Source organism: Pelodiscus sinensis, chromosome 5, assembly GCF_049634645.1.
Source record: "Pelodiscus sinensis isolate JC-2024 chromosome 5, ASM4963464v1, whole genome shotgun sequence".
Taxonomy (NCBI): Eukaryota; Metazoa; Chordata; order Testudines; family Trionychidae; genus Pelodiscus; species Pelodiscus sinensis.
In genome coordinates this window covers 58,402,062-58,425,086 of record NC_134715.1, presented here as the reverse complement: position 1 = coordinate 58,425,086, position 23,025 = coordinate 58,402,062, and positions in this window count along the sequence as shown.

Sequence of the window (23,025 nt, the reverse complement as noted above, 5' to 3'; positions counted from 1 at the left end):
GGCCCGACTATGGCCGCTAGCACACAGCCCAGGGCCTGCTCCTAGGGTGCACGGTGCAAGCACGTCCCATTCAGCCTGGCCATCGCTGCTGGTGCACGTGTCAGGCCGTGTAGGGCCCCATGGCCGTGGAGGGAAGGGCATTGTTGGCTGGTGCCACGGGAGCCGGGCGCACGGTGCCTGATGGCAGCTGTAAGGCATGCCGCGTGCCCGTTACAGCTGCCATCACGCGTCCTCCATCGGTTGACGCCCTGGGAAGCTGCCCGGCTCACCCATGCCTCTGTCTGGCCCTGGGTTCGGCTGTGGAGGACAAGCGGAAAAAGTTGTCAGTTATGCATGCTCACACTTCCCCCGAGAGGGCATGCCCTCCTTCTCAGCAGCCAGTGCCTGTCCTTTAGGGTCGGGGAATGCTGATGTGGTCTCAGTAAGGCATGGTGTGGCCTGGCTAGCAGCCACGGCCTTACTGGAGCCCAGAAGGTGTGCAGGACACCATCCTGCCACCGCCCCCCCACACACCCCATGGCCAAGCAGCACGGACAAGTGTCAGGCCACAGTTGGAGTTCCCACGGTTTGCCGAGAGGCCTGAAGCTGTGTGGCAATCCCAGGGTCCCCAACCCATGCCTTCACCTGGCATCAGTGTCTGCAGGAGCAGGTGGTGCCTCGCAGCCATGTGGGTGCAGGGGTAGGATGGTCCTTCGTGAGGTCAGCCATGTGTGTTGATCAGCACATGTCACAGCACTGCACCATCCACTTTGCTCCCGCCTCTCCTGCCCTGTGTGTGTTGGACTCTCACAGCACTCAACTGATGTTCCCTCCCCAGTGTCAGAAGTTGTCTGGGAGGCCTCCTGCATCTGGGTGTCTGGCTACAGGGTCAAGTCACTGTGCTCCTGCTGGTGTCCTCCTCCTCCTCTGGGAGCTGCTGGTCCTCTGGGTCTTACCCTGGAGCTGCGGCCGCTGCTGCACAGGGGTCTCCACCCCAGACTCCACACCCCTCACGGGAGGCAGGGGTTCCCCTGCCCCCAGGATCCGGTCCAGGTCCTCATAAGTGTGGTGCTTCCCCAGAGTGGGAGTTGCAGTCACGGGCTCTAACATACCCCCCTGCTGCAGCTCCTTGACCTTTGCCCTGACCTGCTCCAGGGTGCGGGGTGGTGACCTTTTTTGGCAAGGCCATCAGCCATTCTGACATAAATGTCTGCATCCCTCCTCCTGGACTGCAGTGCCTGAAGAGACGATTCCTCAGACCAGAGCCCCAAGAGGGCTTTGATCTTGGGGCCAGACCAGGAGGGTGCCCAGCATTTGGTGCCCCTGGTTTCTTGTGAGGATGGGTCCCTGGAAGGGCCAGGGGAGTTTCAGGGGGCTTTTCCCTGGGACATGGCTCTGAGTGGCCCTACTAGGAAGAGCTGAACAGTCAGGGTCTTGTTTGGAGCTGGCTTGCTGCCACAATGCTACTCCTGGATGCTTGTGGCTTTAAAAGATGGCTACAGGCAGGAACAATAGAGATTAAAGGTCTGGCAGGAGTATCCACCAGGGCTTCTTTGACAAAAAATCTTCCCCGCGTCCACACTTCCCTTCTTTGAGCAGATCTGTCGAAAATAACATTATTCTTCGTAAAACGAGGTTTACCACCATCGCAAAATCGCCATGTTCTGTCAATTTACTGGCAACAGAACGTGGCAGCAGTCTAGACGCAGGTAAAGATTTTTCGAAAAAAGGCTACTTTAAAAAAAAAATCCCCGTAGTCTAGACACACCCATAGATATAGTCAAGCAAGCTTTAATCTAACTAGCTCAATAAAACCATGGCAATGTGAGCTTCAGGATTAGCTAGTTTCATGGGTAATTACCCAGGTTTCTGGGCAAGCATATGAAGTCCATGCTTCAGCCTGACTGCTTTTGTATCAGCTATCTAGATTAATGCTAGCTAGAGTATGTCTACAGAAATGGAAATTGTACCTTGTGATTTGCAGTGATGCTTCACCATGATCTTAAATGCTACCGAAGTCAAATAAATCCTATTTAAGCATTCTCTGATTAAGCATGGATTGTTTGTTAATATTTGTGTTTGTTGGGAGGCATGGATCACTTTAACATTTTTGTCTGCATCTTCATCCATATTTAGCTTACTTTCCTGGATACAGAAAATCTTACTAAGGCCTGCATTTACAGTCTGCTTTCCAGTTTCCTTAGTCTACTCTTAAAGCTGGTGCCAACCTCTGGCTTTTCCCTATATATTTTTTTCAGTTAAGCAACTACATGTCATCACAACCATTCAGCCCCATGACGGGATTCATATATATGCCCACTTGGAAAAGTTGCTTCTCTTAGTTGATTTGGTAGCTTAGTTGGGGACAGGGAATACATTCTCATCAGTCATGTGGTTTTATAGCTTCCTGATAATCTGGGGGAAGTTTCAATAGGAGCTGCTCCAGAGGCTGCTTATGCATTTGGCAACACATATCTGGATTCCCATGTTAAGATATTTTTTCTCCTCTTGCCCAGAATTTGGGTTCTGCAGCTACATCTGCTTAATGCAAATGCCTCCTATCTGATGCGGGTGGATATTTTCACAGCTTGTTGCCTTAGGCACTCATTACATACTGTATAAAATAAATGCTTATTACAAAACATGTTCTATGCAGAAGTTATCAACATCTGATTACTCTTCCCTTGATGCCATCATTATACAATACAGGTACATTGTGAATAATCAGTGTAGATGAGCTTTGCATTATCTGTCTCTACAACTCTCGCAAACTCTGTTTTGAATACATCACGGGGAAACTTATGAACACATGTTGTTGGTCCTTTAATGCTAATGTGAGGTCAGACCCTCTCAGACCTACACTGCAGGTATAATTTGGCCTAGAAAACATTTTAATTAGCTTGGTGGAAAACCCCAGTGCAAGGGTGATTCGTAAATGGCACAGAGCTGATGCAAGGACTATTAAAATCACACATACTGCCATTACCAGCACAACAGGCAAGAGGGGGCATGGTTGCACAAAAAGAGGAGGTTGTGATGCCCTGTGCCATGCTAATATTCTCCTGTGCTTACATCCCCTTGAGGTATTTGCATCTGGAGAAGCTGCTGTAACTGTATCTACGAGTCCTGGTGAGTGGAACAATAACATAAGCCACTTTGGCCTTCACACATTCCTTACCTGCTCTCTGTGCAAGTTAGCTGTATCCCAGCATTTGGCTTTTGATCTTTTGTCCAAACTTTGTGTTCCTATATTGTATCTTCAGAGGCCTCCGAGGCTATGTCTACACTGCAGTTAAAAGACACATGGCTGGCTTAGGTCAGATGACTTGGGCTTATGAGACTCAGGCTGGGCTGGATGTTCCAGATCAGGATGGAGACTGGGCTCTGAGACCTCCCCCTCTCACAAGGTCTCAAAGCTCAGTCTCCAGACCAAGTTCAAACACCTGCACCACAATTTCATAGCCCTCAAATTAAGCCCCACAAGCCTGAGTCAGCTGATACAGGCCAGCGTTAGTTGGTTGCGTATGTCTACATGGTAATTAGAGTGTTTCTTGGCTATTACTGTAGGGGGGAGATGAAGAAGAGGTGGAGTTTATAACCAGTGGGTATACACCTGTTACGTAATATTTAATTTATAAGGATCTAGTAATCTATTTTTTCCAGATACGCAAATCTGTTTCGTGTGTAATGATGGGCACTTGCTTTTTTCATGTATGTGTTCTCTAGTCTGTCTAGATATTGATGCATCACTGTGGTATCTGAAAGTCTGTTACTGCGTATCTGTTGTGATGCTGGCACATGCACATGTAAGCACAACGTGAACAAGTCAGAACACGGCAAAACTCCAGCATTATTCCCTCATCAAATATTTCCTGACAGTACAATATAGCAACATTCTTGGTTGTGTTGCTGTTATAATAGCATAATATAATGCTTTGAGTCTCCCCTGAGAAGAGTAATTTTTGACTCCTGTCTATTTTGAAATGGGAAAAACATCTAGTGATCAACTAAAGAAAATCACATAATATCTTGTTGCTATGGAGATGATGGAAAGAGATACAAATAGTATAATTAAGGAGAAGTAGTGTGAGACTATAAATCCTCGACCTCATAGAGTTTCATGTTGGTAATTTTTCAGTATACGATTTGAACTGGAACAAAGATGTGGGCCTCTTTCCCTTATGAAATACTAGGTACAATTTTTCTTCTGTCATGGGAGTGACTAGCCTAAAGTTAGTCTGAGCATATCTATGCTGATGACTAAATTAAGCCTCTCAGAATGGCCACTGTCTTCAAAAGCTTGGCCAGGATCAGAAGGAACTGGATGCTTCTGCAGTTAGACTGTGATGGAGTTAGATTAGGCTAGTAAGAGGACATTATCTCTTCTCTCCTGATAAACCTGAATGTTAAATAAACGCTGTCAGAAATTATATCACAGCAAAGATGGACTGCTTCTTTCCAGAAAGTCTTCTGGATTTGTAAGAGGAAAAAAAGTATCCATGTAAACAACAATATATTTTCACAGAAGAATCTATTGAATATATCTGAATGCTTCGCATCCCAGGAACAATGCATGCTTTTATATGAAGCAATAATATATAGTGAAGTCCAAATTCCTTTGACTTCTTTCTAAAAGAAACAACAATCCCGCACCTTAATACGCAATTGAAAAATAAATCTGTGGGAATTCAAAGAATTTCCCCTTCAGTGTTATGTATTTGCAATTACAAATGACACTTTCCAAAAAATTACAAATAGGAACATTTAGTACTTTGCTAGCACTACAGATTTACATTCTTAATATGTGATTACTTCATGAAATCAGTCCCTTTGATTATAATTTTCTCCTGACTTGTTTTGTCTATTGGTTAACTATAATTTCATGGTAACCACCAAAATATTAAACACCACCAAAGCCATTTAGAAGGTTCCTCACCCTAAAGAATAGTGGAAGAAGACTGCTGCATTTTGAGTTCTTCAGTGCTGGATGAAATCAATTATTTCAGCACAATAAAGAAAGGCTTGTGTCTCAGATAACAATTACAAAGCAGACGCTCTTAAACACCCAGACCAACCATCTGGATCATGTTGACTTCTTTACCATGGTGAAAAGGGTGAATGAAATACAATTCCTGCCTGCTGATGTCATGAGGATTTCTTCAGTCCAACACCAGCTGGAGCTCCCAATCCTAAAGCATTTATAATTTTTAAAAAGTTACAGATGTTATGTGTATAAAATTGCTTCAGTTTGCAAAAAGTGCTGTGCTCTGAAAAAAGATCAATTGATTTACCTATTATATCTCCAATGTCTTTGTCAGTCATTGATTTTGAACAAAACAAAATGTCTTGGGATAGGTGTATATTGCACTTGCTACTTCTAGCATGAGTAAATTGCTCTTAACCAATACTATTTTTTTACATTTATTCTCATGGCATCTTGAAGTTTTTTCTTGCCTTTTTTACTTATCTAGTTTTCATTTTGCAAATATCAATGCAAAATGCTCTCTACAAAAGATTCTCAATGGGGTATAAATGTTGGTGACATAAACTGTAGCAGACATTTCTATGATGCAGACAAAACTATGCTAAATTGTAGGTTCTATGCTAGGTTTCAAAAACAAGAAAGTGCATTCCAAAAAAAAAAAAACAGTTTAACTCTCTGATGTGGTACATTATCACAGGTTTAGCTGCTTTGGAATCTGTTAATCAATTAAAGTTCTGCATAAAGCAACACAGCTTTTGGCTCTAGCATTTACAGTATGGACCTAGTTGAGATAATAAAAATGAAGATACATTTCAAGCATTCTCTTGAATGAATGTTGAACACTGCTGACTGATCAAAAGCACTGATCTTTTACAGTGACTAGAAGCAAATGAATAGTTACTGTGCTGGGTGCACATGCTTTGGCCCAATGGCACTCCATAGTCTTTAAAATGCTCCATAGTCTAGAACATGCTTGCAAGGTTATTGGAAAAGTGAAGTCTCAAAATGCAGTTTTGAGGTTCCCTTCAAAAGTCTGCATGTTTAAACTTCTGAATAGGAATTTTTAACTAGCTATATCACTTTCATGTTAGACAGCTAGGCTCTAAAGCTGGGTTAGGTTTTAATAGAGTAAATCCATCCCATTTGCTGGATGTACAGTCATGTGGAATGCCCTTAGACAGACAGCAGAACTAATTCAGTTTTGCTGAGCTAGATGTCATGGCTTCCATGGAGGCCATCTTTCTGCAACTTCCTATGTTACTATGTGCAGGAGAAACTGGGGACTGGTGTGGGGAAGGGATATAACTTGAAGATTTACCACAGCACAGAGCCCTCCTCTCCTTCTTGCTGGAGGCCATACTAAGACCCATGGCAGCTAGTGAAGCTACTCTATAGCTTGGGGGAAGGTTTCTCCCTCCCTACCCCTACTCAGCACAGTTCTCTTGGCTGAACTATGTGATCTACATTTGAGCACAAGAAAAAATAGGTAAATGAAGCAGCAGTTGGTCACAGCGCACTACAGAACTTTGAGTATGTGGTGGTAAGGCCAACATGATGACTTTGTGTATGGCAGATTTACACCCTAGCTCATCACACATCAACTCTCCATATAGACAAGCCCACCATTCCTTATGACCAAACCACACAAAGTTAAAGCCAGCTCACAGTGGGTCGGCTCTTGCTCCTGAAGTGGCAGGCACAAGCCAAAAGACCATAAATTGCTTGATTTTTGAATTATTCCTTCTTATTCATTGGGGGAGGAGAATAGGCTTATTATTCATAACCCTGTTCTGAAATGTAAAAAAAGAGGCTGGTATATATGCTGCTGCCTTCTAATTAATGCAATCAGAGCTATTCATTGTGTGACATAGATCCTTTCTTCTTCCTGCTAAGGTTGATTCTTGGGCAAGAAATGTTGAATAAGTTACTGATTATGGAGTGGAAGGATCTGAATTCATTATCCTTGCTGCTGCCATAAAGTTCTGAGTGACCATTATGTGCAACATAACAACGCTGTATCTGCCTAATCCTGCAATTGTTACAAAATACTGGAAGAAGGAACTGCTTCTTTTCAGGCATAAGATGTATTGCATGGGGAAATTACAGACATAAGAATTATTGCTTTAGCCCTCCTAATTTAATCCAAAAGTCAGCATCCAGCTTCTAGCTGGTAATTTTACCATATAGTACCAGCTCCTTTAATGGATAATCTATAATTTACTATATTTTGCTTTTTAAACCCTTCTCATAACTCATTTCTTATGGATGCTGCTCTCTCCTCTTGAACTTTTTACCTCCATGCTAAGAACAATCTGAGCACTGTCTCTTGACTGTATTGATGTGCCATGGTGCAGCACTGTGCAAGGTGATAGCATATGTCAGTGGCCCAGAAATAGTCAAGAAATCCTCTCAAATGGCAATGAACTATTAAAGAGAATATGCTTGTAAAAGGACAAGCAATGTCAGCATTTGCTGGCAAGAGGAGTGAAATAGAGAATCCATAAACTTTAAGGACTCTGGGATGATTTTATAGGAGCAGTCTTCTCCCAGTGTACATTCTATCTGGGTTATAGATGTAGTGGGCCCAAGATAATGGTTAAAACTATGAATATGTTGAAATGCCTGGAAAGAAGTATTAGATCCCCGAACAGCAAGGCGCTTACAAGTTTACAAGTAATGACACATGCTTTGGGACTACAACGATTTGTGTGTATTTTAAAGTCTCTATTAATCAAGCAAGACAGAGAAGCCTTTATGTTGTAGATTATAGTACATCTGTATACTAGTGCTTGGTGTGGTTATAGGATTATTTTGAATTTGCTTTGTTCAACATGGCTAGCACATGTTTTAAGGTTATTTTCAGTGGTCTCAACTTCTCAATAACCAAACACAATATATAACCTACTTTAACTCATGCTGCAAAGAAAATTTAACTTCCCAAATCAATTTTGTCTCTTTACCTGTGATGGTAATATGATACATTCTTGATGACAATGCCAATACAGTTATGATGTCCCAGTTGAAGTCGTTAAAATGAGAATGTTTACTGGTTACTTACAAAGCAGTGCTTTTTGTCTTATCTACTGCCCCAACAAAATACAAGCGGGACTAAAGTGATGGGGTGTGATCACAGATGTCACCCTGGTTTATCCCTCTGGTGTTCTGGTCATGCCACTACACGAGTCTTCCGGCTGAGGCTCCCCACTACCCTGTCCTTCTAGACCAGATCTTTTGGTCTCCCCCACACAAATCACAAAGTTCCCTGCAGAGCACAACAAACACTGAAACACTTCAACTCTGGGACTGCTCAGTTCTGAGGGTTCAGCACCCAGGAAGCCATCCCCTCCATCCCAAAAGGGGACTAAACCCCACATAAATCCAACATCTTTTTCACAGATGTTTTACTCAGAGAAATGTTTTATACAGGGAAAGCTCATAAGGTCAGCTCTCTTTATCAGTGAAAGGGAGAGTTGCACAGTGGTTGCTTCCTTCCAGGTAACAGTTTATTTACACCCTGCCTGTTAATAAACAAAAGTGTATTTATTAAATATAGAAAGTAGGATTTAAGTGGTTGCAAATGAAAACAGTCAGATCAAAGGAAGTTACTAAATTAAAATGAATAGAAAACGCATAGCTGATTTTAATCCACTAAGAAACTTAGTGCAAATTCTTATTCTAAACAGCTGTTCTTATTTCAGGTAAAAACTTAAAAACAGCAGATCTTTTACTCTGACTTGGAACTGCAGCCTTCTTCAAATTCCTTTGTATCCTCTTAGGATGTGCCAGGCAGTTACAAAAGCCAGCTGAAGATAAAGGGTAATTGCTTAACTAGACTTTCCCCCAGAGAGGGAATCCTTTGTTTTGCATGTCACACTCCTATGGAAATACCAGGTTCAAAATGGATTCCAGTACTAGGTGGTAGGTCACATGTCTTTTAAAAACAAGGACAAACAAGGCTATTTACAGGTCATTTAGTTCATAACCAAGACATTAGGTTTCTGGGGCACTGGTAATGACCCTATTAACACATTTAATACTATAAACAGACCCACATTTCATATTTCTAACTTCACATACAAGAATGATACATGCTCAAAAATAGGATATACAAATCCAACATATTGTAGCATTAAAATTGATAGGTTACATGAGTTATTTTGTCTAAAGCATCTTTGATTTACGCTTATTCATAGTCACAAGCTAATTCTCATAAGTGTAGGCATCGGGGGGGACATCACAACATTGTTACCATATTTTCCTATTTTTTGGCAGAAATGTTTTTTGATTTTTATACTGCAGAATATACACTTGTATCTACTATCTCATTTCACAGTGTAGTTATTATACAGGTAATTTGAATATACTGTATTAAGAAATAATAGAAGCATCAGAATAATCAATAACATTCTCTATGAGCACATTGTTCTATAATTATCTATTATGAAGTGTCTCGCCTTTGTTCTGAAACATCTGGGATTCTGTCTAACGTACATCTGAAATCAGTGGGAGCCCTTTTCACTTGACATGGAATCTGGATCACGGTGAACAAAAGTTTTGGACTAAAAGGATAACGGATCTTACCTCTTTCTGCCATTCCTATGTTCCTATGTTAACAGCATGTTTGGGAACAGAAATTATAGGTCTGCTCCTTTTCTCACAGAAGCCAAAGGCAACATGCTCATTAACTAAAAAGGGCACAAACAGCACTGCTTCACTACACAGTAGTACTTGCTTTTTACACTGGTTAGGAAGATTTTAATTATTATATTTAACGTTTTGCTTCAGTGATTCTACAAAGCAACTATGCTTGTTTCTTGCTAAGGGAAAAATAATGCATTTATATATTCTACTTTTAACTAATGCACTTTGGTCATGGACTTCAGTGACTTCGCACCACAGTAGAAACACCACACACTTTGATTAACTGCACAGAAGAAAAAATTACAGTGGCATCAATTGGCTTCTTAGTAGTGTGAATTCTCGTCCCCTACTCCTTGCTTAAAGTTCCATTGACCATTCTAAATTTGCATGTTTACCTCGATTTTTGAGGAATAAGGGATCTTGCAAAAAAAGGTTTGGTTTTTTCCGACAAATGGCCCCATCTACATGGGGCTTTGTAGTGGCAAAACCTCTTCCGCAAAAAGAATTGCAAGAAGGTATGTAAATGAGAGCGTGATTTGTATATCCTCTTCTGCAAAAATGGCAGTGTAGCTGTAGCAAGTGAAGAGAATACAGAAGTCTTACCCTTCCAGAAAAATATTCCACACAATCTTATATAGGGATCTCACACACAATATTTTTCACAATTCCCAAAATAATAAAATATTTACTGGGGCTTTATTAAGTTGACAATGGGATAATTATAATAGATAACAATATCTACCCCTCTCATACTACCCCATGCTATACTCCAGAGCTTTCTTAGGCAAATAGTTTGGGCTCAGACTTTGATGTGTGGTACAGCTGTGAAATTGGGGATCATCTTAATATTAATATAAAGAAACAGATGTTCTTACAAAAGTATCTGCACCAAGCATGTTAAGATCATATCTGTGGCTATTTGGTCTGGAATCGAATATGCAGTAATAATGTCTTTTGGTAGCTTTTCTCGCTTTCCGGGTTTCTTTAAGGTGCTGAGATTACACTGACACTATTCAGTGTCTCAGGAATCCCCAAAGATCTTCATCTGAGTAGGAATGTGGAGGATAGAAAGGGCTTCCCTATTGTGTCTTGGTTCCACTCTAAAGTCCAAACTTAGCTAAAAGTGAAAAACAAACAAAAAACACATTGCTACTAAAGTCTGGGGCATATCCCCTGGAGGGTCAGTGTGATGATATTTCATGAGCCCCATCTCCAAAGGGTTACACACCTTATCCTACATGTTGTTATTGCTAAGTAATTGGAGCAGTACAGCATTTAGCACAGTCACATAAGCAGATGGCAAGAAAGGCATAGGCAAATTATTCTTTGCTGCTGGGATTAGTGGACCTTTTCCTGGAGTGCTGTTTAGCTCATTTATGGAAGCATAAAATATAATCTAATATATAAAGGAGAATGTTTGTAAGTTTGTGCGCTAATAACTTGGACACAATAAAAGCTACTGCCACCAAACTTTGCATGGGGTAACCTTTCATTCAGGAGAAGGCTCTAAGGTACTTTTGGACCTGATTGGGCCCGAACTCAAGCTGTAAAAATAAAAAAGTAACCTGCCGTGCTGCGCTGCAGGGGCCGCCCCACTTATCCTAGGTCCTGTGCCCACCACCTGTGGCCCCCAGCGCTGTCCAGGACTCGCCCCCTCCCACCCATGAGGTTACATAAGCGAATCTCTTCCTTCCACCCCCATGCTGGCATGTAGTGCCGTGACCCCCATGTGCACAATGGCTTGGGCACACACCCTGCTCCCTGCAGCACCTGCAGCCCCGGACACGAGCTGGGGCGCTCCTCCCACGTGTAACCTCCCCCCTCCCCCCGGGGATGATGCGGACCTATATTTTAATCCCTATAGAAATCAATGAAACTTTTCTACCATTCAAAAAAAGATAATAGACTACTACTTTTCTACATTTTGTTCCTCCGTTTTCCCAAGCAACGCCGGGTAACTCCAGCTAGTTTACTCTATTGATAGAATTTAAAAAAAGGTAATTCTCCAGATTTTGATTAATACAATGTCCTTTTTGATATTTGTTGTCAAGCAGCACAAATGGTAAGCAAAATTATCTGGGGAAACTACTCAATGAAGTTTATTAGTAAACAAATGCTATATCCAGCCAACAAAGTGACCATTTTTCAAGGGGAGCTTTGGTTATAAGGTATTATTTGGAGAAAAGTTGTGGGGGTAAATAAATGAGTATTTAACCTTTGAACCATCATTGTAATTACACAAATTAAGCAGAAAAGAACAATCTTTTGCTGCCTTGGCAATTCCCTACATGATTTTGTGCTATGGGGTTTTTGACCAGGTGGTTGGTCTGAATAGATTTAGATAGTCTCAGGTGGATGCCCCACATGATTGTTCTTTAGTTCTGTTTGGATTTTTATTTAGTCAGAAAAGAGTTAGGAATAATAGTAACTGGAGCAAAGAAAAAGATGAGCTGCTCTTTGTATTCACAAGTGTAATAATTGGTTTTTCTTAAGTTATTTGCAACAGCTAGGCTATTTCGATGACACACTTTTTTTATGGCTAGTGAATGGTGATGTCCTGAGATAATTTTCATGGGAGGAGGGAAAAAAAGGAAAAAGGCTTTAACATTTTTCACAGGCTAAGGCTACTAATATTCTGCATGTTGGAGCTGACTGTTTCTGGAGTTCAATAGATCTAGTTTTCCTCCTTTAGAGGTAAGGAACTCAAGGAGTTTTTTTAAAAAAACACGAGGGATTTACTTGCCAGGAAGATAATTCAAAGCATCATGTCATAATAACATTTGGATTTTAGATGTGCAAAGTAAGAGTGATAAGCTATGATGAAATAAGAGAGAGTCTTTGAAAGACTCATATTTGATTTACAAGTTGGTTCAGGGATTTTTTGAGCAATCTGTTGTCAGTGTTTCATTATTGAGAACCGCAATCAAGCTCCCCAGGAGAGAAGAAGTATCAACAGATGGTGATTATCCTAATTGTACAGAATTCATATTCTTGGAAGTGGCATAACCTTATCTTGCAAGAAAGATTTGCATGCTCAGTCAAGTTACAAAGAGCTTCTGATTTTGTCTTGTTACGGATTTCATCCAAAATTGTGAGACATACAAATATAACACTGAAACTTTACTTGAGTACTGTCACTTTTTTAAACGTACAATATAATGTCACTTGACTGTTTAGGAAACATATACACAGACATTTTCAATCATGTGTGAAAAAGGCCAGAGGATATATATATTTTCAGGTGCATGAATATTAATAAGTATGCTTTTCAACAGGTAATATTTTAAATTTTAATCAATAGGTCTCATGAGGATTGGCCTGGTTAGTAACTGGCATTTCTTACATTGTTTTCTGGATTTATTTGCTACATAAGAACTGATTTCTGTAACTAAAGACATTCTTTTAACGAAAACTTCAGAAGTACTTGCATCATGTGAACTCAATGAGCATATACAACAGACAGATTGACATTAAGGACAGAGCCCTAGGGAAAGCAATAGAGGGAGGAAGATAAATAGTTTGAAGAAATGCTGAAGGGAAGAAAAGGTTCTGGCTAGGGAAAGGGACACAGGGGAGAGGGACTGGATGAGAAAGTCAAGCTAGAACTATCTTCTCCTTAGAGAAATAAGGAAACCCTGGCAGAAGAGGGGGAGGAGAAAGGTTTTAGGGCAGAGATGGACAAGATACGGCCAAGCCATTTGATCCAGCCCATGGCATGTCCTGCTGCGCCCCTGCCCCCAGGCCAATGGGGAGTGTGCAAAGTCTCCCCGGCCCCCCGTCTTCTCCCGCCAGGGGTGTATGGTGCCAGAGGGAACTGCCAGTTATACAGAATGGCTGATGCTTCCCTCTGGGCGCCATGCACCCCAGGAGGGATGGAAGGGGGTGGGAGGCACCTCCCATGCTCTCCTGCCCCATGGGGGAGTGTGCAAAGTCTCCTCCCCACACACACGATGCCTACAGGGAACCACCCTTTCCACCTAAGGACCTACCCCTTCTGGGGCCAGCCCGCCACCACTACCCACCCCTGGTTCAGGGCAACTTAGAAGGCAGAGTAAGGCTACACGTATTGTGGATTTATAGCAAGGATAGAAAAAAGACAGATGAACTTTTTAGTAGAGGAAGTCCATGGGGTTGTTGGATGTTCATAAAATGCAAGATGAAAGGAATGCATGGAAATAAGAGGAGAGAAAATTGCTTGGGATTGGTTGTATAAAGTGAGGGGTGTAAACAAAGGAAGAAGGATGTTGAAAGGGAAGATGAAATTGGAGCTTTTGGTATCAGTTAAAATAATAAGGGAAGGAAGGGCACTGACATCTAACAAATCTAGAGGATAAGGTTTGAATTCAGAATGATTTTGGAAAACTGAAGATGTTCTGAAATAAGATGGAATTTTATAAGGGAAATGCAAAATACTGCACTTAGGAAGGAATAACCAATTGCACAAATACAAAATGAGAAATTACTGCCAAAGGAGTTTTGCAGAGAAAGCGGGTCATAGTGGATCACAGACTTAATATGAGTCAATATTGTAGTACTATTGCCAGAAATGCAGACACTATTCTGGGATGAATTAGCAGGAGTGGTGTAATCAAGACGTGAAATGTAATTCTTCCACACTACTCAGCACTGATAAGGCCTCAGCTGGAGTGTCCGATTCATTGGGAAAGATGTGGGCAAACTGGAGAAGGTACAGAGGAGAGCAACCAAATTGATTTAAAAGTCTAGAAAACATGACCTACAAAGAAAGATTTTAAAAATGGGCTTGTTTAGTCTGGAGAAGACAGAGAGAAGATATAATAACTGGTTTCAAGTATGCAAAAGGTTGTTATAAAGAGGAGGATGATAAATTGTTTTGCTTAATCACAGGACAAGAAATAGTGGGTTTAAATTTCAGAAAAGGAGCTTTTGATTAAACATTAAGAAAAATGTCCTAACTGTAAGGATAGTTAAGCAGTAGAACAAATTACTTAGGGAGGCTGTCTAATTTGTTTTTAAAAAATCTCAAGTGACAGATATCAGGGAAGGTCTAGACAATACTTAGCTTTGCCTCAGTGCGCAGGACTGGACTAGATTACCTGTCGAGGTCTCTTCCAGTCCTGCTTTCCTATGATTCTGTGAAAAAGTCAGGGATGCTGGTCGTGGGAAAATCATTAGTAAAGTCAGAGAATGCAGAAGGAGGCACTTGTATTACAGACAATAAGATGGTGACTGGAAAGCCTGAAGTTTCTCTTTTGTGAAAACAGTCAATAGGGTGACTGAAGCACTAAATCCATGAAATTTCTCAGAATTTCAGATCACATGAGGAAGTTAGGAATCAGACATGAGCAGGAGGCTGGAAAAATTTGTATAGTAGAGGGGGTTGAGAGCCATTAACCAGACTATAAACTCTGTATATGATGGAAACCACTTCAAGCCAGAGAGTGTGGTACTACGCCTAGCACTACACACTACCTAGTTCCAGCACATATGGAAATGTTGAGACACTAGAGTCAGGTAGATCATCAGCATAGAGAGCAGAGAGGGATGAAAGCAAGAGGAACAGCCAAATGCTACTTTATTTGTCAAGAAAGACTTCCCCCTCTTGGGTAAAAACCTTAGTTTCTTATTGGTTTGTAAAGTATATAACATTATTTCTGGTGTTACACGACAAATAATGAATTTTGAGAGGGGAAGATTATGTAGAGTCAGAGGATATTCAACAGTGGCCGTATGGAGGGAGAAAGAAGAGGGAACTCAGATTCATTTTGCAATTGGAAGCACTTTGAATGAGAAGACATTATGGGAGAAGGGAGCAGAGAAGTGCTGGACACATGGGGTGTGTCTAGACTACATGCCTCCTTCGACGGAGGCATGTAGATTAGCCAGATCGGAAGAGGGAAATGAAGCCGCGATTAAAATAATCGCGGCTTCATTTAAATTTAAATGGCTGCCCCGATCTGCCGATCAGCTGTTTGTCGGCAGATCGGGGCAGTCTGGACGCGACGCGCCGACAAAGAAGCCTTTCTTCATCGGCACAGGTAAGCCTCGTGAAACCAGGTTTACCTGTGCCGATGAAGAAAGGCTTCTTTGTCGGCGCATCGCGTCCAGACTGCCCCGATCTGCCGACAAACAGCTGATCGGCAGATCGGGGCAGCCATTTAAATTTAAATGAAGCCGCGATTATTTTAATCGCGGCTTCATTTCCCTCTTCCGATCTGGCTAATCTACATGCCTCCGTCGAAGGAGGCATGTAGTCTAGACACACCCATGGGCTGTGTCTAGACTGGCCACTTTTTCCGAAAAAGCAGTTGCTTTTCTGGAAAAACTTGCCAGCTGTCTACACTGGCCGCTTGAATTTCCGCAAAAGCACTGACGATCTCATGTAAGATTGTCAGTGTTTTTGCGGAAATACTATGCTGCTCCCGTTCGGGCAAAAGTTTTTTTCCGAAAAACTTTTGCGCAAAAGGGCCAGTGTAGACAGCATAGATTTGTTTTCTGCAAAAAAGCCCCGATCGCGAAAATGGAGATTGGGGTTTTTTTGCAGAAAAGTGCGTCTAGATTGGCCACGGACGCATTTCTGCAAAAAGTGCTTTTGCAGAAAAGCGTCCTGCCAATCTAGACGTGCTTTTCCGAAAATGCTTTTAACGGAAAAATTTTCCGTTAAAAGCATTTCTGGAAAATCATGACAGTCTATACATAGCCATGCTGTAAGGAGAGACCTCAGGGGGGAGGAAGTGCTGGGAGTGACTAGAATTATAGAGTCTGATGCTAGGACTAACACAAAGACCATTAGCGGAGATGGGCAAATTATGGCCTGCAGACTTTCTCCAGCCTGTCAGTGCTTATAATCTGGGCCTTGAGTTCCATTGCCTCAACCCAGTGCTCCAGCTGAGGAATGGAGTTGGGGGCTTTTTGCCCACCCAGTGCTCCAGCCAGAGAGCAGGTTGAAGGGCTTGTATTCATGACCTGCCATTAAATTACCATATTCAGATGTTGCCCTCAGATCAAACAGACTGCCCTCCCCCGCCATTAGGGTGGGAAGTGTGATGGAGTGTGAGGCCAACAATGCTCTAATGAGGTCATCTGGAGATTGATCAAGCCTTAAATGAGGCAAAGTCTGCAGAGGAGAGACAGGTTCTGATGAGTACAGGTGGTCAAACTCATTCATCTTAATTTGGCAGGTGTTTCCTCCCTCCTGCTCTCCACTGCTCTGCCCTGTGGATGGCTTTGGAGGAGCATGGGGCTCTGAGTAGCCAGACACCATATTTTTTCCCTCCCCCTACATTTGCACCAGAGGATCTACAGAACATGTTAGAGCAGGGGGTTCCAAAACACCCTCTTATCCTATTTTATAATGACCACTTCTTTGGCCTAATCTTAACCTCAACCATGGTACTGAAACTGACTTCCAGTTTTGATTTATTTGGAATTAACCTCTTGATTGCTATTGAACTCTACAAACACTCCAGCACCAATTCCCAAAAGCATTTTCACCAAAAGGAATGGAGTATAAACACGTTTTGCAAAGCATGACAGATAGTGAATAGATCCTGAAGGTGTATAGATGAGAAATTAACAACTCCCTCATTTAATCCAAGCTGTGTGTTGATTTTAAAATCTGTATGCTTGTTTAGTAGTTTTTCCCTATTGTTGTATAAATAGTATTTATTCACTCCCCTCAATCCAATACTGCTGCTGCATCTACCGTTGTCCCATATGAATGTTTCAAATAGATTAATTTTATTGTGACCTTCTTTGTGCATTTTTGGTACCAGTGTCTTTTTATTAGAGGTCTTGCTCAATGAGACCCTCTTGTCTGCAGAACTAAATTTAAATAATTGCTCAGGAAGACTCCCACTAAAGTTGTGTTATTCCATAGTATTTGATAACAAGTTAGTCCAACAATCTAGTTTTGCAGTTGTAAATACTCTTGTAGTGTGCTTAATTTATTGCAGGCTGAAATAAATCTATTTATGGTTATTAAAAGGATAGCTAGTAGATTGCAAAAATGATTGAGGGGCAAATACTAAATTTTGTGGGAAAATCGAATATGAGAGGAGTGGTAGATAATTAAACCGGAGCAGAAGGGAAAAGGCTTGGGTGTCAGGAGGCCACCTGGATGGGCTAACTATTTTCCATACTTTATTTTGTAGATGTTTTTTAACCGAATATAGTTTTACACTGTCTGTATGCTTTAGAAATAGGTCAGTAAGCATCATGCCATAATAACAATCTCTGACACCTGAAGTAAGTCTTTGTATTAAATTTGCTGTAAGGTTTGTGGAAAACATTTTAACACTCAGCATATTAAATTTCTTCACTTTCTTTTTTTTTAAAAAACCTCAGATTAGTCTGGGAATCATTAAATGTCAAATGCTTTCATCAAAGCCATAACCATAGGTGATTCTATAATAAATCCATTTACTTCTCCGGAGGTTTCCACAAAACACATTCTTATTCAAAGCAGGGAGAATAAATCTGGACCTCTTTTTAAAAAGACTAACTTTCAGCCCTGCAGGCTGACACTGTACTGGCTTTAAAACAAAAACTGTAACAAAGGAGTCCTTGACAGGCTCAGTAAATTCTGTTGACATTGTGTATATCTGCAATACATCTGCATGTGAGGAATCCTCATTATACTCAGCTCATCCTAGCAACCTAGATACCATATGAGAGAAAAATATGGCTGCAGAGATGCTGAATTTTTATCAAACACCATCACAGTGACTGAGTCAGCTTCTGAGCAGGAAGACAGATGGGCTTTATTTTCAGTAAGCTGCATGGAAGCAAAGCTTAAAATAATAATTTCACATCTTACCTGTATTGAATCACCACACACTTTTCTATGGGTTTGCTTTCCCTTCAGGAATTCTTTTTACAGAAAAATATCCTGGTAATAAATCTAGGATGATTTATTTAGAGATGGACCAGATCCATTCTTACCAGTGATTGCTGGCTCAAGAACTGGGCTGCAGAAGGCAACAGAAGCTGGCTAACTAAAAGATGAACATTTGTATATGCACATGTTGAAGCTAGCTTAGGGTAGACCCTTACCCCTGGAGCCATCTGTCTTTTGTCTCCCATATAGCTTGTAACCTGTTTGGGGCAGGAGCTTTCTCTTTCTTCTTGCACAGGGATCAGCAACCTTCTTCTCACATCCCATCAGGCTAATCTGCTAGCAGACTTTGTTTGTATTTATCATTCACTGGCACAACCCCCACAGCTGCCATTGGCCATAGTTCATTGTTCTCATAGTTCATGGAGTTTCCCACCACTAGTCCCTTGTCTATGATTAGGGTTCCCAGGGCTGACTCTGAAAACTGTTGCATTATTGCATGTTGACTGCAGAGTGCATACCCTGCTTTAATCTAGATAGCATGGGTAACAATAATAGTGGAGGCACAGTGATGTGGGCTTCAATGTGGATTGCACATGCCCTCTAGCAATGCAAATAATGTATCCAGATTAAAGCTAGTGTGAGTAACTAGAGGTGTAATCGCACCTTTGACTGTAAACACACCCTAAAAGTATAATGCCTGCAGAAGCAATGCAATCAAGAAGAATGTAGAACAAGCCAGACACTTTGGTTCTCATGCATAATTTAGTTGTAAAGATACAATTTTTTAATTGATTTTTTATGAAAAATTTCAATTTTTTTCATCACAACCTATCAAATAAGTGAAAAGTAAAAACTTCTGGCAGAAAGCAGATTTTACGCAGATTTTTTTACATTAAAACCCTCTTTCCCATTAAACAAATAGAATTAATAGAACTACAGCAGATGCAAATGTTGCAAGACTACTAATCTTGGAACACTTTTTGGATTTCTAGCAAATGCAAACTAGAAGGAGGTGGGTTTGCTTTAAAAACAACAACAACAACAACAAAAACCGGCATTTGCTGGGATGGTGGTGCCAACTCTCACAATGTTTGGTATTTTTCTTAAAGCCCAGTCTTCTTTAGTAAGGTGATTACTTGATCTCTCTGTGTGTGTGTAAACAATAGAGGGGGAAAGGCAAGTTTCTGGTCCTTAAGATCACAAAGAAAATGCTGGAAAATGTGGACTCACATTCAAAAATAATGAAAATTAAAAGGCCAGTTTTTAAAAAAACTCATAATTTTTAGGCTAGTCTCATGATTTTGCAGGCCTGACTTATGATTTTTGAATGCCTGTAGTTGGCAATACAGCAAGAATGTGGTGTCCAAAACTGCAGTCCAAATCAAGTATTACTGAAGATATGCTTATACACTGGTTTGCACTGCTCTGAGTTTCTCTGCAATATCACTGGTTATAATAGGGTTGGATTAGAAGAATGACAACAAATTCCCTGCTGGTGTTCATTAGTGCAGCGCCATTCAGGTTGATGCTTCATATTCTTGGGTGTGAATAGCAGCTTTAACTTTGAATGTCTTTTTTTTTACTTGCAGATGAAATAATGATAATAATAAGGGAAAGATTGGAAAAATAGCTGCATGTGGGAAAGAGGACTTAGCAAGGTGTGCAAGTCAGACATTAGGATTGCAGTATTACCATTCAGCTATGAACGTTTAAAAAAATAAATAAAACTTGCTCTTTAAAGAGAAATACATACTTGTTTTAACTATATAATAAGAACATAAGAACCGCCATACTGGGTCAGATCAAAGGTCCATCTAGCCCAGTATCCTGTCTACCGACAGTGGCCAGCACCAGGTGCCCCAGAGAGGGTGGACCGAAGACAATGATCAAGCGATTTGTCTCCTGCCATCCCTCTCCAGCCTCTGACAAACAGAGGCCAAGGACACCATTTTATCCCCTGGCTAATAGCCTTTTATGGACCTAACCTCCATTAAATTATCTAGCTTCTCTTTAAACTCTATTATAGTCCTAGCCTTCACAGCCTCCTCTGGCAAGGAGTTCCACAGGTTGACTACACACTGTGTGAAGAAGAACTTTCTTTTATTAGTTTTAAACCTGCTCCCCATTAATTTCATTTGGTGTCCTCTAGTTCTTCTATTTAGGGAACTAATAAATAACTTTACTTTATCGGCCCTCTCCACACCACTCATAATTTTATATACCTCTATCATATCCCCCCTCGGTCTCCTCTTTTCTAAACTGAAAAGTCCCAGTTGTTTTAACTTCTCCTCTTATGGGACCCATTCCAAACCCCTAATCATTTTAGTTGCCCTTTTCTGAACCCTTACATTAGGAAGTCCACAGGCATAAAATGGTTGGAGTGGTAAGGCATTTTGAGGTATCATACTAATGTATAGTGGAGAACTCAGCCAACTGGCATATTGGAGAGGTTTTCAGATGAATATTTTACATTTGTTGGGCACTGTATTTAGGGTGAGTAAGGTAATTATCAACCAAATTAAGGCCCATTTGCAGTATGTCAAATTTTAGCATAAATAGAAGTTCTGAAGTCTCTCTCTGTCATCTGGTGTTAAAATCTCTCTGAAGTAAGACACATGTTTTCAGGTCTTTAAGGGAATGACCAGTTTGATTAAAATGTTGGTTAACAGGTTTTTCTGTGTGGAGATGTCTGATTTCTGATTTGTGAGAATAGATTCTCTGGCGAAGTGACTGACCAGTTCATCCAATATACATCACAGAGGGACATTGCTGGCACATGATGGCATATATCACATTGCTGGATGATAATTTAGATTACACATTACAAAGACAGCCTCCCCACCTCTTGATATTCATAGTAACTCCAGATTAGCCACTTAATTGACTCTGACAATAAGCTATTTCCTCCTTCCTTGTCTCTTCCTCATCCCCTTGCCCCCACCTTCTGTAGTTGATTCATTACTATATAATTTGTTTACTCCTTCATTGTAACCCTTTTGTTATATAATGGTCAAGCCGATTCACTTTCAGAATATGATCTGAAGAAGTGGGTCTGCCCCACAAAAACTCATCACCTAAAGCCCCATCTTGTTAGTCTTTAAAGTGCTACATGACTGCTTTTTTTGTTTTACCATGATCAGACTAATATGGCTACCTCTCTGTTACTTTTTGGGATTAATATGTTAGAGATGGATTGTTTAGCCTCTGCAACCAGAAAGAACTTGGGAGGTTAAAAGAGGATGGAAACCAAATGAATCACAGTGCATGTCATCTCCAAACTGGATACATAGAAAGTAATAATCTGCAGAAGAAACAGAGCACTTTCTCATTGCTAGAATGTATTCAGCCCACAGCCATTTACTTTAGTATAAAAGCAGTATTACTTTTCAGAACCAGAACCGGGGATATGTATCATTATTCCAATACAAAGATTCCAAAGCGAGTGAATTCCAGTTGAGCTGTGCTCACTATTGGGATGGATATCTTCTGGCAGGTTTGAAGGGAAGAAGGATTTGTAGCAGGTAATTTATGGCAATGCAACAACCATATACAGAAGAAGTTAGGGACTTCGGTATTTAAATGTACACTATCCTTTGCTCTATGGTACCTGAAAAATATTTGCATAAAGATCAACCATAAGCATTTTCTCATGGTGCAAAGGAACTGAAAGTAGATGTCTTTGTATTAATGGGATTTCCTATGCATAAGTGCTACAAAAGTAGTCTTTGGGACAGCTATGATACTCCTCTTAATACTGTAGATCACATCCTCAGACCTGATAGGTCTAGTTTTTACTTCTCATGCAGCAAAAACAGAGGTACAACTGGTTTAAGTAACTGAGTATTCCTTTATGAAACTTCCAGTGGCATAAAGCCAATGGAGAGACTACTATGCCACTTCCTCTTCTTTTTCTCCCCAACATAGCCCGCTAACCTGTGGCTATGGAACAGGGGCAGATATACGGCAGGGCAAACGGGGCAGCCGCCCAGGGCCCCGCGCTTCAAAAAGCTCCACGCATGCGCCGTGGTGCCGCTGCGCATGCGCATGGCGTCACTGCTCATGCGCATGGCGTCACTGTGCATGCGCCGTGGCAAAGGGGGGGCCCACGGAATTACGCTGCCCGGGGCCCTGCAAAACTGTCATCTGCCCCTGCTATGGAAAGTGTTGTTCCTAACTTACTTGCTCTTTGTTGAGGCCTGGAACAGAGTGCAGCATCTTGACGATCAGGGAGCCACAAAGATGACCTACTACGATGCCATTTCTTTTCAGTGATACAACAGGAACCAAAGGACTCATCTAAAGAAAAGGCCTTTTATTTCTGGGGTGAGAAGCAATGTTTAATGGTTTCAAAAGTAGGACGGTTCATGAAGGGAAAGAGACCTAACTGGAGGGAAGCGAGGTAATGCCATAATGCGATGTATAAAAACTTAAAAGTAGATCTTACGGATATGGATATTGTTTTCTAAACTAATCAATAACGGGATTTTTTTTTTCACAGAATGATCTCACTAGTTAAAATACTGTGCCTCCTCAGAGAAAAGAACTACAGAAAAACCAGATAATTGCCCAATTGCTATTCATGAAGTACAAATGGTACTAGATG